This window comes from Peromyscus californicus, unplaced genomic scaffold, assembly GCF_007827085.1.
Source record: "Peromyscus californicus insignis strain IS unplaced genomic scaffold, ASM782708v3 Scaffold_9__1_contigs__length_137607984, whole genome shotgun sequence".
NCBI lineage: Eukaryota > Metazoa > Chordata > Mammalia > Rodentia > Cricetidae > Peromyscus > Peromyscus californicus.
The window spans coordinates 74,389,692-74,404,737 of NW_026294617.1; the positions used below are offsets into that span (position 1 = coordinate 74,389,692).

Sequence of the window (15,046 nt, forward strand, 5' to 3'; positions counted from 1 at the left end):
GTTAATTTAAGTTATAAGAGCTAGTGGGATAAGCCTAAGCTACAGGCCAAGCTTTCATAATTAATAAGAAGTCTCCATGTCATTATTTGGGAGTTGGCTGGTGGGACAGAAAAAGACTTGTTACAATAATATTTATTTTCTAAAAATGGATCCAGGAAAGGAAAAAAAAAAACAAAACGATCCAGCCTTGATGGCATAGACCTGAAATTCTAACACTGGAAAAGCTGAGGCAGGAGGATGGGGAGTTCAAGGCCATGTTCTACACACAGGGAACTGAGGCCAGGCTGGACTAAATAAGATCCTACTTTTAAAAAATAACTCATCTAAACAAGGGCATTCCAGGAAATGCTGAAATAATTCTCTGATGGATGGACATACCACCTAAGCCAGGAAGGGAAGAATGTCCCTTAAACATGTGGAAAACAAACGGCATGTCAGAAACCCTAAAGCAAGCATTAAGAGCATTTTAGAAAATAAGCCACCAAAGGACAGAAGCAAATCAATGAAAATAAAATAAAATACATAAACACTCTAATAGGGCAATTGGACTCCTCCCCCAGAAAAACTTAGATCATTGGTCAAAGATATGCGGACAAGAAGGGGGGCCAAAGCTCATGTCAGAGTCCATGTCTGATTTGTAATCAGAAAATCCTAGACCCAATTTAATTCAACATGTATGTGGTAACAGCGAAATAAATCATTGACACGGAAAAAAAATGGCAAAAATGCCTAATATGGTGAAGAACCCCGAGACTGCTGGTGACTGGTTTGTTATTTAAGAATCTGTGTACGGCTCGTTTCCTCCCTGGCTCTTTGAAAAGATCACTTTCAACTTTTCTTTTCCTTTTTTGTTTTAATGTCATTGTTACTCTTTTGAGTAGGGTCTTACTGCGCACCTCTGGCTGAACTCCGTATGTAGTCCAGGCTGGCCAGGACCACCATTCGCAGCCTCTCCAAGGGCACCAGCCACAGCAAAGACACTGGAGGACAATGAAGGTGTCGCGACGTCTTGCGAAAGTCAGGGGGTGGGGGCGGCAAACATCAAAGCAAAAGCACCAAAAGGAAACGACAGTAGCAGAGGCTCGAACTTCCCACCTTCCTACCACCACACGCCCTCGCTAACCGAGTGAGCCACAGAAGGAAACGAGGGGAACGTCTCTCACCGCAGCAGGAGGAAGTTTCCAGCTCGGTGCTGGCCGCGGCCACAGCCGTCTGCGTCACAGGCCGCTCAGAGACCTCGCCAACTGGCAGCGGATTCGTCCGCGTCCCCGCTCGCTTCCAGCCGAGCGCCGGGGGGCCGAGTCACCGCGCAGGCACCCCGGGGAGAAGCAGCCGCCGGGGTCAGGGCCGGGAGGAACGGGACGCGAGTTCAGCCAATTGTGCGAGCGTCGGGGACGTCCCCGTCGTTCGGTCGGTGGCTCGCCGTGATCGTATAGTGGTTAGTACTCTGCGTTGTGGCCGCAGCAACCTCGGTTCGAATCCGAGTCACGGCACTATCGCCGTTCTACCCGGCGATCTTTTGCTCCGGCTCTGAGCTCATGTCTAGCCACGGATCTCCCCGCCAGCGCCCCCCGGTGCTCTGGGGAGCACTAACACCGGACACTGCTCTCCCCCAAGATCTGGGATGGGCCACAACCCTCCTCCCATCCCCCTCCTCCCCTCGGGCACCTGCAACAGCACGCCAGCCGGCGGCACCCTTACTCCGGCGCCGGCGGGCACTCACAGCCGCCTGTTCCCAGCATCGCCGAGAACATTGGGCATGAAATGGAAATGAACGTCTTCAGACTCACCCCTACAGTCTACAGCGGTTGTCAGCACTCAGAGTTCCCCTCCTTCGCCTTTGTGTACTAACAGAAGTACTGGAGCATCTTAACAATAAAATGGTTTTTAAAAGTCGGCGTCTGGACCAAGTTACTGTGAATTCCCCTCATCCCAGCAAGGTCGGGGAGCGGGTAGAGAGGAAGCGGGGACAGGGAGAGGGAGCCATGGTGCGCCTACGAAGGTCTGAGGACAGTTTTCAGAGTTGAAGGAACTCATTCGCCAGGCTTGCAGGGCGAGTCCTTTCATCCACCTTAAAAAGTGAGGGTCCAAGGCTGACTTAAAGCTCGAATTCCTGATCCTCCTGCCTTGGACCCTTTGTAGGATTACAGACATTAGCCCACAAGCCAGGCAGAGTTCTATTCCTTGATAGTAACATGAACAAAGGTATCTCCTCTGTCCCCTCCCGGCTTTTCCCACGCCTCATAGCCCTCCTGCCTTGGGAGTCTGTCCACTTTCGTGTGGTTATCAATCACTCCCTCTGTGGTGTCCTTTCTGGTTTGGAGTGTGTCTTAGTCAGTGTTCTATTGCTGTGAAGAGATGCCATGACCACGTCAACTCTTTTTTTTTTTTTTTTTTTTTTGGTTTTTCGAGACAGGGTCTCTCTGTGTAGCTTTGCGCCTTTCCTGGAACTCACTTGGTAGCCCAGACTGGCCTCGAACTCACAGAGATCCGCCTGGCTCTGCCAGGCTCTGCCTGGCTCTGCTGGGATTAAAGGCGTGTGCCACCACCGCCCGGCACGTCAACTCTTATAAAGGAAAACATTTAAACTCTGAAACATTTAAACTTACAGTTCAGAGGTTTAGTCCATCATCATCATGGTGGGACATGGCGGCATGCAGGCAGACATGGTGCTGGAGAAGGAGCTGAGACTTCTACATCTGGATCCTCAGGCAGCAGGAAGGAAGAGTGAGCCAGTGTGTCTAGCTTGAGCTTCTGAAACCTCAAAGCCCACCCCAGGTGACACAATTTCTCCAACAAGGCCACACCTCCTAATAGTGCCACTCCCTAGGCATCTATGGGGGCCAGTTTCATTCGAACCTCCACGTGGTGGGGTGGCGGTATGTGTCTGTCCATCACACTGGCGATCCATCTTGGGGCCTAGAGCGTGCTGAGTACCTGCTCCAACACGGAGCTACTCCTCCATCCTTACTTTGGTCTCATTGATGAGTGTGACCACAGGACATGAACGAAGAGGTGCTTCTGTTTCTATTGTGTGAAGCGTTGTGGAAAGGCTGTCGGGCCCACCAGCCACTCTAAAGCAGAAGAAAGGGTTTGTGGCCCAGAAGACTTCTTCCTTCCTTACAGGAAAGAGTCCTTACATCCAGTGCTAAACTTACCAGATCCAACACTGTAGCCCGATCTAGCCTTGAAATGCCTGTGTAGCCCAGTGAGTGTGGCCTTGATCTTACAGCGATCCTCTTGCCTCAGCGTACCAGACGCTAGGATTACAGCCATGAACCACCACCTCCAGCTAACTTATTTCATTGAAATCATTCTCTGTGTGCCTTTTAAAAAATATTTATTATTTTAAAAATTATGTCTGTGGGGGGTTATGGGGGTACATATGTGTCTGTACCAGCGAAGGCTATAAGGGCATCAATTATAACCCATCTGATGTGAGTGCCAAGACCTGAACTTGGGTCCTGTGGAAGAGCAGAATTGCTGGTCCTTCTGCTTCTGCCCCCCAAGATCCGGTACTTCAGGCAGACTTCCAAATTCAGCTCCATTTTTTTTTGTATACATTTTTTTCCTAGGTACTGTTTAGCATATCTTTGCATAACTACATATCACCATCTCCTTGAAGTACTTTGCCACTAGATTTTAAGGTTTGACCTATGACACACATCAAATTAACTTTTGAGTGTGGCTGGGGATCAAACCCAGGACCATGTACATGCCAGGCAAGCACTGAACCGCTTTAGACCCACAGCCTCAAATTAACGTCTATGTTAGTGTTCAACAGAAATAAAGTTGATGACATTTTTGCTCTCCAACATGGACATTGAGTTAAGTTGTTCCAACATCATTTATTAAAGCTGGTTTCTTGCCGGGCGGTGGTGGCGCACGCCTTTAATCCCAGCACTCGGGAGGCAGAGGCAGGCGGATCTCTGTGAGTTCGAGGCCAGCCTGGTCTACAGCACGAGTTCCAGGAAAGGCGCAAAGCTACACAGAGAAACCCTGTCTCCAAAAACAAAAACAAAAAAACAAACAAACAAAAAAAGCTGGTTTCTTTCCCTCACTGAACTACTAGAGCTGAAAACCAATTGATCAAATAGCTATGGGTTGGTTTCAATTCTTATTATTCGCCCATTTATGTATCTGTGCCTCCTGTTGCTACTCACCCATTGCCTAGTCTAAAATGGCTTCCAGTATGTCTTTTTTGTTTTGTTTTTTGGTTTTTTTTGTTGTTGTTTGTTTTTCGAGACAGGGTTTCTCTGTGTAGCTTTGTGCCTTTCCTAGAACTCACTCTGTAGCCCAGGTTGGCCTCGAACTCACAGAGATCCACCTGCCTCTGCCTCCCGAGTGCTGGGATTAAAGTGTGCGCCACCACCGCCTGGCTCCAGTACGTCTTAAAGTCAAGCAGTTTGTCAGTTTTCTCCAATGGGCATCCCTGGGCATGGCAGCCACACTCCAGGGCAGCCACACTCCAGGGCAGCCACACTCCAGGGCAGCCACACTCCAGGGCAGCCACACTCCAGGGCAGCCACACTCCAGGGCAGCCACACTCCAGGGCAGCCACACTCCAGGGCAGCCACACTCCAGGGCAGCCACACTCACTCCAGGGCAGCCACACTCCAGGGCAGCCACACTCCAGGGCAGCCACACTCCAGGGCAGCCACACTCCAGGGCAGCCACACTCCAGGGCAGCCACACTCCAGGGCAGGCCCCATGCCCAGGAATAGCTGTCCAGCAAAATAAGAATCCTCATTTGTTTGTTTTGTTCTGGCATCTCTTGTCTTATTGTGGTTTTGTTCGTTTGTTTTGATTTTTGGTATTTTGTTTGGAAGAACATGAGAGAGAAAAAACATGAACTTGGGTGGGTGGGGAGGATTTGGGAGGAGTTGTGGAAGGAAAAAACATAATAAAAATATATTGTATGAAAAAATTGTACCATCCTGTCTGGCTGTATTATACAGATCAAAATATTCTGGGACCTTACCTTTCCCACTCATTGTGAGCTACATGCCTTCCAATATGGGCGGTTGTCCCCTGTGGCCAAAAACTCTAGACCTTTAATAAAGAAGAAAATGAAAGTTTTGCAGTCCTTTGATTTTTAGGGAGTTTCTTCATCTCTAAGGTGTGGGAGTGCACACATTGTTTAGGATGTCCTGCTCTTTCTGGGTAGATTGCAACAACTGCGTGTGTCTGCCTCCACTCCAAGTCCGTGTGTTGAAACCCCAACCGATGATGCAAGGGAATTAGGAGGTGGAGTTAGTTCACAATAATTAGATCATGAGGTGGGACGGCTCTGGGGCTGTGCTCTTGTAGGAGGAGACCTACAGGATTCTCGGACTCTCTTTGCCCTGTGTGGAAAGGAGCATGTAGCACTACAGTCCCAAAGAGGCCTTTGCCGTAACCCTAGGGGGCCAGGCAAGGACGCACTTACTTAGAGACCAACATGTGATGCTGTTTGGGTGAATCCTAAGTTGAAATGGAGACCCTAAGATGTTGGGGATTTAGGCCTCCCTCAGGCAAGCACAGGCACCAAGTTCCGGATCAATCTGGTAGCCTGTATCGCTCAGATTCCCATCCTGCTGTCATATGAAATCTGCTTGCTTTTCTTTCATTTTTGCTCTTCTCCCTGTCTCCACCCCCACCCCACCCCCTGTAGGCCTTGGCAGGCTGATCCCCAGTAAATCTTTCTTCTTTTCTACCCACAGAGCGGTCTAGTTCGGTAGTTTCTCTGTGCCATTGCTTACACTCACTTTACCCCTTTGGAATGGGGATGTTTACGGTTTACCACTTTCGAGTTTTTTATTTCATAGTTAAGAATGTCTTGAGTCTCAAAAGCAACTGAGCTTCAGAACAGTGTTGGAATTGTTGAGACTACGGGACTCTTGAGGTTGAATTGAATGCACTATGAAATGGCTCTTCTGGAGGAGGGGCAGAATGTTCTGGCTTGAATGCAAAGTATACCCTCCAGGCTCGTGGGATGGAGCACTTGCTCCCCATTAAGGGGCTGTCCAGAGAGGTTTGCCATCTTCGTCTTCGTCATGGTCGTCGTCCTGTTCCCCACCCCCCACCCACCCCCGCCCCGCCCCCAGGATGCGAATAAGCCAGTGCCAGAGGCGAGCCCCTGTGGGTGCTCTGCCTTCCTCACTGCAGTGCTCTGCATCCTCTGAAACGGGGACAGAAGCAGGGTGCTCTTTCCTTAGGGTGCTCTTTCCTTAGGGTGCTCTGTTGGGTATTCTGTCACATCGGTGAGGAAGGAAATTGGTGCGAACGGAGATATAGAGCGGAGGAAGCATAAGCTAGAATCAGCAAGCTGAAATCCAGGGCTGGATCTGGACACCTGACTTTGGAGGACACTGATGGGCGCACACAGACAGGAAAGTCGCTAGAAATAGCAGACAGTTTAAGGGCATTTTATAGTTTTCATTTTCATGCAATTTTTTTTCCCATTTTTGTAAATATAGCACAGGTGATTTTGATATGTATTCAATGTTTGGGGTATTTTGTTTGTTTGTTTGTTTGCTTTTTATGTTTTCCAAGGCAGGGTTTCTCTGTGTGCTCCCAGCTATCCTGGGATTCACTCTGTAGACCAGGCTGGCCTCAACTCAGAGATCCACCTGCCTCTATCTCCTGAGTGCTGGAATTAAAAACATATGCCACCATACCCGTCAAGTTAAATATATTTTTGCAATATACTCTTGTATCCCCAATTTTAGATCAAAGAACTATCAGAGGCAGTAGAGTTGCAAAGTAAAAATCTTTATCACGATGCCGGGCCTACTCACTCTGCACTGGAATAGGAGAAGATCGGCAGCAATATTGAGATACACAGACAATTGATAGGGAATACAGAGATGCTGGGTTCAACCATAGGTCAACCGATCAGGACAGACAAGATGTCCACAAAACCGCAAAAGCAGAACTGCCTGTTTACAAAAGAGTTTAAACCAAGGGTCAGCCGATTGGAACAGCAGCACGTTTACAATCTTAAGATTAGGACACATTTGGTGTCATTTGATTAATGTGACAGGTTTCACAACCTCATGGTGTTTACTATCTCTAAGGTTACAACCCCACTGTGACAGGTTTTACAAGTCCATGTTTTTGTCGTGGGATATTTGTACACTGTGTGAAGATGTGTTGCTGTGATTGGTGTAATAAAGAGCTGAATGGCCAATAGCTAGGCAGGAGAGGCTAGGCGGGATTTCCTGAGAGACAGAGAGAGAGAGAGAGAGAGAGAGAGAGAGAGAGAGAGAGAGAGAGGAAGAGGAGGAGGAATCCAGGCATGTGGATTTCACCAGAGACTCGGAAGAAGTCAGACACAGGGTACAGAACAGAGGTAACTAAGCCACATGGCAGAATGTAGATGAAAAGAAACAGGTTAATTTAAGTTTTAAGAGCTAGTGGGACAGCTCTAAGCTAATGGCCAGGCTTTTCTAATCAATAACAAGTCTCTGTGTCCTTATTTGTGAGTTGGTGGGCCTGATGGGAAAGGACAAGTGCATGTTTAACAACCCCAAAGGCAAATGTTTTATCTCCTGCTTTAGTTAGAGAGATTCAGTGGATCCTTTAGCAACTGTGGGTGTGGCCAGATCCAGGTGAGGACCTGAACTCATAATACATGTGACAAAAACAGCTGCTGTCCAAGTAGACTCCCTCTTCTGCTCCTTCTGGACGTGGCCCTGGCTCCATTGTAACTCAGTGTGGAGGTTCGCTACGTGTGGCTATGTATTTAGCTTAAGCATTTCCCTGTTGTAAATGATTTCTCAGGATGCCCTGTGAGATTTGTAAAACCTCAGAGAACTTCCTCTGTACAAGTGTTGTACGATCCCGTGCACAGCAGATTCACTGGTCTGTTTAACTTTAGGAAATACTCTTAGGAAATATTTAGGGCCTCAGGCCAACTGCCGCCTTGGTCAATCTGCAAACCTTGGCACTGTCCTTTGAGACTTCAAAGCCATCCTTGTGTTACTGAGGTCTCCTCAGCTCTAGACATACCTTCTTTTTCTTTTCATGATGGTACTATAATGGAAGCAGTTCTACAAATTTAAATGATTTATAAACAGAGTAAAATTATTTTTAAAACAACAACAAAAAATAGAACACTTTGTCGTTCTTGCTTTTCCAGTGTTGGGTACTGAACACTTAAACTTGCTTAAGGCCCTTCAAACCTTGAAAGAGTCTCTTGTCCCCTCTCTGGTGTGAGTAGTGGTCTGTTTGTAAGTCTCCAGTTCTTAGAAATGACAGTCTAGTCGGCTGTAAATGAGTGGGAAGAGCTGTAAGATTTGAAGTCTGGAGCTTTCGTGAAACCACAGAGAGCACTTAGAGTCAAGCAACTCAAAGTTTGGTTTGAATTTCTTCCTTGGCTTCTGTGCTTTTCACATGCACCAGACCTGCGTTTAGTTGCCAGACGACCCTTCTCAGTGGATGTTTTGAATAGTCGGGCAAGCTGACAGGTCACTTCCGGCTTCTGCACTTGCTAAGCAGCTTCTGCTACAGCTTCTGTTTTTGCCTTGGTAACCTCAGTCTTTTATTATCATAAGCAAGGGGAAACAGAAAGGAAAGGGGAAATCACCCAATACGGAATATTCTCATGATTCCAAAGGTTATTCTTAGAAAAATCACCAATATATTCTTCATCATCTTTTACTAAACACAGGAACTATCCCAGACTTAACACCAAAGCAAGCATAATCTATTTTTATTATTGATGATTATACAGTCTTCTGAGTACTTGACTCAGAGGCTAGCAACATGCAATTTTGCAAAAAAGGTAAAAATAAGAACAGTGGTTAATGTACCAGACAGTCATTTCCTTCTCATACAGCCTACTCCGACCTCAAGACCCCTGTAGCTGCCTAAGTTCCTCCTCAGCCCTCTGCAAACACTAAGCCCCGTGACTGGTGGGCCACAGTGACTTCAGACAAGAGATCTGTCCCTGCAAGTCAGCAACTTCTATCCTTCTGTATCCCAACAATTCCAAGGAAGACCTGATCCAATTTTCAGAGCTTCCATCAAAGGAAGCTGACCTTTCCTGGCAGCTCTTTTCAATCTAGGAACCCAGTAAAACTTACAGCAATCACTCCAACCATTGCCACGTTGTCTCCACACTCCTTCAGGAGGAATCAAAATATCTGGATTAAAGCTGCCATCTCCCTTTCTTGGTGGAGGCCACCATTTTCCTCCTCTTCTAGGTTCCCACACTTCCCGTTTGTCATCCCATCTATATGTTACTCCATCCACAGTCTTCAGCCAATACCCCTTAGGGTCTCAAGTTTTACACAATGTCCTTGGAATATCCTCAGAAACTGAATTATTCATCATGGCCAATTTGAATCCAGTGTGTTGATACACATCATACCATGTGCTATAGTTGACCACACATTCGGTACAGTTTATCCAAGCCTGAAAAGATTCCCCAGGCTGCAGGTTCTTTCCCATGACCTGCATAACTGCCTTGACCCCAGCCTGGGTGATCATCTCTGTATAATTTCCCACGAAATTTACTTCACTCTTTTCTTGTATCACAGAAATCACCATTGATCTAGGAACACAGAACATGAAGATCAGATAGAAGAAAAAGACTAGCATTACAAGAAGCAATTATATGGAGGAGAACATGACATGTGCACCCCATAAAGCATGACCTTGAGACCCATAAGCACTTCTGCCTTGGCCCTCTAGAGGCATGCTAAGCAGAAGATCTGGAGGGGAACACATGGAGGGTTGATGGTCCACAATCTCGGGTCCCTCACCTCCAATCTCTGCCGGAAGCACGTCAGCCATCTTATATGCAATCACCGGCACAGGGAAACAGTTGCTAGGAAACAATTCTTCCCTTATTTTTTGTTTTCCCTCCAGACATATGCTGTTAACTTTTTTTCTTTGAAACCCAACCTTACAATCTTACTGTTTTCATGACAAAATCAACTTAGAGCTGGATCACTTGGCCCTTTCTCTTCTTGTCTCCTCCCAGTTCAAAGCCCTTGCATAGCGAGCATCCTCTTAGGTCTGCAGTCCGGCTCTGGGCACACCCTTCTTTGGAGACTTTTATATATATAGTTGAGGAAAATATGCTCAGTTGGCCACTTAGGCTTGTCCCCAACTAGCTCTTATGGCTTAAATTAACCCATTTATATTAATCAGCATTCTATCACGTGACGTTACCTCTCTTCCACCTTGCACCTCCTGTTTCTTCTCCATGCCTCCATCTCTTTCAGCTCCGGCAGTGCTTGGACTTTGTGCGTATGCCCGATAAAGCCTTTTCAGACAAGATTCACTGAGGTAGGAAACAGGCCTTCAAAGTGGATGGAGTTTTCCAACACAGGGTGTAGGGATAAAATGGCCCAAAGAAACGCCGCGTGTACCTGCCTGCTTGCACTCCTGCCCTAACAGTATTGCCTACCACCACAGCTTCAACCCAGTGTTGACTTTAGACCAGCCTTACAGCCTAGACTCCATCCCGGGGACTCTCCTGGGAGCGCCAGGCCATCAGCACCAGGTTGGGCCTGCAGAGGCATCCTGTGCAATGGACTGAACTGGTTTCCCTGCTTCCCAGCGTGGTGATCATTCCGTGTGGACTAAACAGCCCCTACCACGGAAGCATCCTATCAGATACACACAGGTGCAAACACACGGAGACAAACATACACGGCTGATTCTGCCCCTCTACGGAATGCTGCTGTCTTCATCACTTTCTTTTTGCTGGGACAAGATACTAGACGAGAAGCAAGTTAAGGGGAGGACCTAATTTTGTTCATGATCTGAGGGTATATTCCATCATGGCAGGGAAGACCCAGCATCCAGTGTCAGGCAACGGATCACACTGTATATGCAGTAGGGTGTGTGTGTGTGAGAGAGAGAGAGGGAGGGAGGGAGGGAGGGAGAGAGAGAGAGAGAGAGAGAGAGAGAGAGAGAGAGAGAGAGAGAGAGACACTGGCACTAAGCTGGCTTCTTCCTCTCTAATTTTCCCTTTGGTCTGTGATCTGAGTTGAGATGGTGCTCACACATTCAGGATAGGCTTTCTCTCAGTCAACCTTTCCGGAAACACCCGTACAGGCAGGCCTAGAGAGGTATGTCCTAGAGGATTCTAAGCCTATGCCAAGTTGACGCTGAACGTTAGGCACACATCTGCCAAGTTCTCTCGGCCTTCAACACGTCTCCCCCGGGCAGTATTTATTTGAGTCTCTCTGTCTCGCCTTGGTTCTCCACACGGGGAGAATCAAGCCAGCCAATCACAAAACCTGTCCCTTCAGCTGTGGCTGGAACGCAGCACGAGACACCGAGCATTGACTGGTGGAGTTGGGAAGCGCTGTATTTGGATTCCACACTGCAGAGTCAGGACCTTATAAAACTGATGGTGTTTAGGTTACATCTTCAGCACTCATCAGCGCCACAGCCTCTGCTACAGAGGGGAGACTTTTCTGCTTGCTCTCCCTGCTGTCTCCTGGGCTGGGGCATCCTAGAAACCCCAGTAGGTGAGTTTCTCACAGTTCAGGGGACCTGCTACAGCATTCACTGTGGGATCTTCTGCTCATTGCAAGGAAAGTTGATTAGCATGCTAGCCTCAAAACTGCCCATGTGACATCTTTTTTTACTTTATTTTCGAGACAGGGTTTCTCTGTGTAGCTTTGTAGCCTTTCCTGGATCTCGCTCTGTAGACCAGGCTGGCCTCGAACTCACAGAGATCCGCCTGCCTCTGCCTCCCGAGTGCTGGTTTAAAGGCGTGCGCCACCACCACCCGGCTGGCTCACCTGGCAAGTTAATTTTTTTTTTTTTTGCAATATGCATTTGCAGAAAAAGGATGATCATATTTCAGATATTCATCTGTGACAAACCTGACCTCCTTCAAGTTGTCCTCTTTCCGCCACACCAACTATAGCCTGCACGAGCACACATGTACACGCTCACACACACACACACACACACACACACACACACACACACACACACGTAATTACCAAAAGTTTTCGTATTCTTTCAAAGTTTCACTCATTTTCACAATGTATTTTGATCATATCTGTGATGGCTAATTTTGGTTGTCAACTTGACTACATCTGAAATGAACTAGAACCCAAGTTGCTGGGCATGTCTGGAAGGGATTTAAAAAAAAAAAATCAGATCCTTTGAAGCAGGAAGACACACCCCAAATTGTGGCCACACCTTCTAGAGGCAGCCTACAAGAAGGGCCTGAACGAAGGAAACTGAGCTTAACCTGTTTGTCCTCACTCTCCACGGCAAGTTGCCCTGTGCCGTTGCTGTGACAGGTGTTAAATCCACCTTCTCCAGCATTCCAACATAGACTGAAGAGAAGCCGCCCTCCAGGGATCTCTTCTCAGGCTTCCAGCACCAGACTGGGACCGCAGAGACATCCTGCCTCCCGGACTGACCAAGGACCGGATTCTCGGCAAACAGCCTTTGCTGGACTACTCAGAACACAACCCGTTAACCAGTTTAACAAATTCCCTTTTAATATACATTTTTCTCCCATCCTATCAGTCCTGTTCCTTTAGAGAACCCCAATATACTATTCGGCTCACGACTACCTTCCTCCAACCCCCTCTAGATGGGGTAGGGGACACTAGAGGACACACCCAATTTTATGAGGTTTTTTTTTTCTTTTTAATTTTACAAGTTTTATTACAAAATATCACAACACCTGCCTTCACTTAAGTTCTCTCTCCCCATATCTGGTGAGCCTTTGGACAGATGGCGACTCTCTTGGCGTGGTATCTTCCAACAAACCCACGAGGTACGCTTCACTGAGGCGCACTAATGGCTGCTGCACTCGGAAACCTCAGGTCGGTTTTGAAGTCCTGGGCGATCTCTCTCGTCAACTTCTGGAAATGCAGCTTCCAGGTAACAACAGTTCAGTGGATTTCTGGTAACCACGAATCTGTGGAAGAGACAGGATCCTGCGCCTGTCGCGATGAGGTTTCTTCACCCCTCAAGTAGAAGGCGCACTCTTTCTGGCAGCCTTTCTGCCCAGTTGTTTGCGGGGTGGGGACTTTCCCTTCCATGGACTTCGGAATGCTTGGCTTGGTTGGGAGCAAAAAATGAAGTCTGAGGGCTTTCTGTGACCACTGAGACTCTGATAGTCGAGGAGCTGAGCAGGAAGATGCTATAGCAAACCACCGAAGATTCTGCGCCCCTCGTCACCTTTAAAACTGTTATTAATAACCTGCAATTAGTGCTGCCCATACGCACGTGGGTGTGGGGGCCCGAAGAACCACCATGAACCCAGCACCGAAGGAGAGTGGCTCATTCCAGAGAAGCCATCAACTTCTGATCCTTGCTCCTTTACAGATGGTGCCTCCAAAGCGGTTTCTTTGCTTTTTAATATTTACCTAGTGGTCACAAGGATGGCACAAGGTGGTCAATCAGTAACTATTTAAGCAACTAAGATAGCCCAAGACAACCTGGCTGCCGACTTGTACCAGCACACTGATCACAGGAATCCCAATCAGCCAATGGGCCTGAAAAACCGCACAGAGCTGTGGCTGGTTCTGGACACTTGAGTCTGCAGTTCCCCTTGTTGGCCGAGGACGCTATGGACATGGGGGGTGGGGCATGATTGTATGTCCCTCGTGCTGAAGGACTCATTCTAGGATGTGCCATAGACAAGGCTGTATAGGCAGGGAAGCAGTCTTCAAGAGAAAAGGAAATGGTTGGTAAACCATAAAAGGAAGACATCTGCGGACCAGATTGTCAAATGCACTTAGGTATCAGGATCTGGGTTTGATTTCTATATTTGATTCTTTTCCACCTGCAATCTAACATTGACCTATGACTCAACACTGGAGTGGTACACCTAAGGTTAACATAATCAAGAACATAGAATGATCTAAACAAAGACACGGGTTAGAGAGATGGCTCGGAGGGTAAGGGCCCTTGCCGTTCTTCCAGAGGACCTGAGTTCAACTCCTAGCATCCACATCAGGTGGCTCACGATCACCTGTAATTCCCGCTCCAAGGGATCCCAGGCCTCTGGCTGCTGGAGGCATGTACACATGCCACCAACCCCTTACTGGTACACATGTACATATACATAATTTAAACAAATCTATTTATTTTAAAAAGGAAGCAAAGACAACTGATGATAGAAACAGGTACTTCAATCAACTAAAAAATGTATTTTTTAAACCATATCGAATATATTTTTTCATGGCTAGCCAGGCTGGCCTCAAACTCACACAAACCCTCCTGCGTCTTCTTCCCAAGTACCGAAGTTAATAACTTTTCCACCTGATTGCCTCAGTATTTTACCAAATTTTAGTTTGAGGAATAAAGAGAAAGTCACATTACAGACAAAAGTCACATAACAATATAGTGGTTTGGTTTGGTTTATAGAAGGACTTGTTGATTTGCCTTTTGAGACAGAGTCTCACTTTGTAGCCCTGGCTAGCCTAGAACTCACTTTGTAGACCAGGTTAGCCTCAAACTCACAAAAATCCATTTGCCTCTGCTTCTGAGTGCTGGGATTGAAGGTGGGCTCCACCGTGCTGGCTGTTGTGATTTTTATTTTATGCCTACAGGTGTGTTACCTGAAGGTCCGCAGCGTGCAGGCCTATTGCCTGGGGGGGCCAGAAGAGGACTCTAGATTTCTTGGACCTGGAGTGATGGTCTTCTGTGGGACAGCATGTGGATGGTGGAAAATGAAGCTCGGTCCCCAAACAGCAGCAAATGCTCCTAACTGCTGAGCTACCGCTCTAGCTTCCAATACAGTAGTTTCTGAATTTCCTTTTAACAAAATTGTCTGGTTGTTTTTATGTGCCAAATATTATTAATAGCAGGGATAGCAATAAGAGATCAGACCTGCGGGCGGTGGTGGGCACGCCTTTAATCCCAGCACTCGGAAGGCAGAGGCAGGTGGATCTTTGTGAGTTCGAGGCCAGCCTGGTCTACAGAGCGAGTTCCAGGAAAGGTGCAAAGCTACACAGAGAAACCCTGTCTCAAAAAACAAAACAACAACAACAAAAAAAAAAACCCACAAAAACAACAAAAAAAACCGAGGTCGGACCTGTCAAAAATCAAGACTTGTAGGTTTGGGGGC

At 47.3% G+C, this 15,046-nt stretch overlaps 1 non-coding gene across 1 annotated transcript; it reads left to right on the forward strand.

The window, feature by feature from the left end:
• Positions 1-1,421: 1,421 nt before the first annotated feature.
• Positions 1,422-1,493, forward strand: Trnah-gug (transfer RNA histidin (anticodon GUG)). The gene has a single exon. It is a non-coding gene; the product is annotated as a tRNA-His (tRNA).
• Positions 1,494-15,046: the final 13,553 nt, after the last annotated feature.